The sequence below is a fragment of the Peromyscus californicus genome, unplaced genomic scaffold (genome assembly GCF_007827085.1).
Source record: "Peromyscus californicus insignis strain IS unplaced genomic scaffold, ASM782708v3 Scaffold_11__1_contigs__length_118956290, whole genome shotgun sequence".
Taxonomy (NCBI): domain Eukaryota; kingdom Metazoa; phylum Chordata; class Mammalia; order Rodentia; family Cricetidae; genus Peromyscus; species Peromyscus californicus.
In genome coordinates this window covers 103669815-103673842 of record NW_026294402.1, presented here as the reverse complement: position 1 = coordinate 103673842, position 4028 = coordinate 103669815, and positions in this window count along the sequence as shown.

The following is a 4028-nucleotide window of genomic DNA, read 5'->3' as shown; positions in this document are numbered from 1 at the left end:
CACGGCCTCCGCCGCCCCCCGCCCGGGTCCGGGCCTTGGGCCCGCCCCGCCGCTCTGGCCCCCTCCTGGGCCCCTGCCGCCGCCCCGGCCCTCCGCCCCTCGGCCTGTCGCTCCGCACCGCCTCTGCTCTCTGGGCACCATCTACTCCGCGGCCAGAGCCCCTTTGGCATACAGCCCCGGCTTTTGCCGCCCCCACCACAGCATCCCCGACGCTGCTGCCGCCTCCCGACGCTCCAACATGGCTCCCGGCCCCTCCGATGGTTTGCTCCACCTCCGCCCCGATGCCCCAAACCCGGTGGTACAACCCGTTGCGCATGGCAATTCTTGCTACAGAAGCCGCTACCGCCATCTTTATTGAGGACAGAAGTGCTGCCCACGGTGCTGAACGGAGCCGGGAGTTTCTCCGCTACTCCATCACCGCCCTCCCTTTCCTCCTAATGCGTTGTTCCTTCTTGGTTTCCCAGCCTTTCTTTAGATTGAGGATCTCGACTCCCTGCCGGAGCACTAGTTCCGAACCCTAACACCAATTTTGGTCTGAAAATGTCTTGTCATAAAGCTCTGGAGTTCTCACCGCTCTGGGCAGCGTTACCATGTAGAACGGGGACGATAATGATAATGACCGGACACCGGCCTGGGCCACTAGCAATAGCGTGTTCAAACAATAGCGTTAACTATTAACAAGTTTAACTTATGAAACGTTGCAAATATCTCCTTGTTTGCCCCTACAGAGCAGGATCTGAAAATAACCCTCCTGAGGCAGGAGGATAAGCCAACTCTTCTCTGCCTCGACAGTCACTAGCATCTCCCAGACTTGGGGCTCCTGCACTAGACATCACATCTCTCCAGGCTATGGTTCTTTGCACTGTTCTGAGATGCCACGTGGAACCCAGGGTTGCACCACAGCTGTGAGCCCAGCTTCCTCAGATCCCCGCCCCTCGTCTGCGACAACTGCATCCTTTAACCCCTTGAAGAGCCTGAGAGAAGCTCAATTCTCCCTAGTTCTGGTTCAATCTAGCTTTCTCTCCAACTCCTGGCACGCGCGCATCTCAACTAACCAATAGGTGGACGTGGCGCAACAGACGTCACAGAATACGAGAGTAAAGGCGGCGCATTCCAATCAGAGAGTCATTGTTTCTATTGGCACAATGGGAGACCCCGCCCCTCTCGGAGGACTCCATTGTATGTGGGATGAAGGAGGGCCTCGGGGGTGCCAAGCTAGCCAGCAGAAATAATCCAAAAGGCGCGCTACACCGGTCGGACTCCAAACGTGTCATCGGTAACGAGCTGCAAAGCCAGGTGCAGAGCACTGTGGCATTCTGGCACCGAGACAGAAGTCAGGCCCAGGACCCCAGCACGCTGAACTGGGTGCGGCTCCCCCGGCTGAGCGGTTACTGCTTCAAATAGTCCAAGAACTCCTGGCCAAGACCTCTGGCCCGCCCCCAGATGGTAGCTATGACATCACCAGCAACCAATCAACGCATTCTCTCGCTCCTCGGTTTCTTTGCTTCCGGGAGGCCGGTCTCACGCGGAGGCCTATCTCACGCGGGTTGTACCCCCAAGAGGCTGCTAATATCTGCCCATGGGCTTCAGCTGTGTTTTGGATCTCCGAGTCTTAAGAAGGTATTCAGGGTCAGAGTTCCGTGTCAGGTGCACCATTTGTGAGTGCCGGTGGAGTGTCTGCAGAAGCACTAAAGGATTGCTGTTCCCGACTAGAGGAGAGGGGACCTGGTTTTGACCGTGCCCGCCGGTCTGTGGAAGCTAGTGGAAGGCACAAATCTGAGGTCGAACAAGGAGGAAGAGAAATGGGATCACAGAAGAGGCGCCTGAATGACTTTAGGGATCTGGACTTCCGGTACAAACTGCCTGAGCAGCAGTTTAGGGAACCATCCTGGCTCTTGCCGCATGGGCAGACGTGCAAAGGCACCGTGACTGAGGGAAATGGAGTTCCGTTTCCCGCCCTGGCTTCTACTCTGGGTCATGTCCACTACAGATGGCACTCCGTGTGGCTCTGTGTGTAACTGTCGCCACTCTTCCTCTTATGGCTGCTGCGTTCTGGGGGCTCCCTCACCTCTCTCCTTATACGCACTCACTTCTACGTCCAGCCCATTCCCTAATGCACCTTCTGGAAAAACAAAAATGAGGAGATGGTTCAGCTGGTAAGGGTGCTTGATGCCCAAGTCTGAATGAACACGAGTCTGATCCCTGGAACGCAGATAAAAGTGGAAGGAGAGAGCGGACTCCACGAAGTTACCCTCTGACCGCTGCATGCTACTCCACTCCATAGTAACACGTCCACATTTTCAAATGAAATGCTAATTCTCTCTCTGCTTCCGAGTACAGCTTTGCCCCTCCTTTCCCCAGGAAATAAGTTAGACCTCCACGTAGTTCATCCTCATTCTCTTCTCAATTATTTCAACGACAGGGTCCACTTAGGGCTCAGAGCCCTAGAGTTGATGTTGCTGTGAGGCAAGATAAAAGACCAGACAGCCCAGGAGTGAGGGCTTTAGGTCCTCACCTTTTCCATTAGCCTCAGAATTCAGTGCTATGTACATGTTTAGGACTCTGAGGCCAGTCAATCCCCGACACCAGAAACAAAAGAAGAATCTTGGCCTGGTGTGGTGTCACAGGCTTTGGTGGTGGTGGTGGTGGTGGTGTTTTTGTTTTTCGAGACAGGGTTTCTCTGTGTAGTTTTGGTTCCTGTCCTGGATCTTGCTCTGTAGACCAGGCTGACCTCAAACTCACAGAGATCCTCTTGGCGCTGCCTCCCGAGTGCTGGGATTAAAGGCATACACCATACCACCTGGTTGTCACAGGCTTTTAATCTAGCACTCAAGAGACAGAGGCAGGCCAATCTCTGAGTTTGAGACCAGTCTTGTCTAAGCAGCAAGTTCCAGGCCAGCCAGGGCTACATAATGAGACCCTGTTTCAAAATAAAACTAGCACACGTAAAAATCCTATCTGTAATTCCTCACCTCTTCACTGGGCTATACCCAAACCCACTTAAAATGGAATGTGTACCTTTCACCTCTGGAGCTGTACAGAATTGCTGGAGAAAAACACAAAATTCTATTAATTGGTCTCATTTCGCATTCATGACCACAGCCTTAGTGTGTGAGAGGGCCTAACCAGCTAATGTAGTAAGGCAAGAAGACCAATTTAAAAATATATACACAGTGGGCATATTTCCCAGTTGGTAGAGTGCTTGCTTATCCTAAAAAGGCTTGGGGTAAATCCTCAGCACTGAATAAACCAGGTGGTGTGTGCCTGTAATCCCAGCACTCAAGGATTCTCAGTTCAAGTCCTCAGGTACATAGGGAATCCAGGGTCAGTCTGAGGTACATGAGACCCTGTCCTAAAAATAAAATTAAAAAATCCAAGGGAACCTAAGGGTAAGTTGTCATTATATTTATTTGATTGATTTGACGTGTATGAGTATATTGCCTGCCTGTGTGAATGTTCACCACATGTGTGTCCGGTGCCTGCAGAGGTCAGAATAGAGCATCAGATCCCCAGGAGGTGGAGTTACAGATGATTGTGAGCCATCATGTAAATGCTTGGAACTGAACCAGGGCCTTCTGCAAGAGCAACAGGTGACTCTTAACTGCTGAGCCACCTCTCCAGCCTCAGAAGGGCAAACTGTTAAAGTAGGCTTAACAAAGTTGTTGGACATGGGGCTGGAGAGATGGCTCAGTTGTTAAGAGAACCTACTATTACAGAAGATTCTAGTTTGATTCCCAGCACCCACAGCAGGCCATTCACATCTGCCTGTAACTAGCTCCAAGGGAAATCTGATGATTCTGACCTCTGTGGGCATCGGTACTCGTACACACACACACACACACACACACACACACACAGTTTGAAATAGTAAAAAATAAATCTTTAAAAATTGTTAGATAGCTGGGTAGTGGTGGGACACCCCTTTAATCCCAGCACTCGGGAGGCAGAGGCAGATGGATCTCTGTGAGTTCAAGGCCAACCTGGACTACAGAGTGAGTTCCAGGAAAGGCTCCAAAGCTACACAGAGA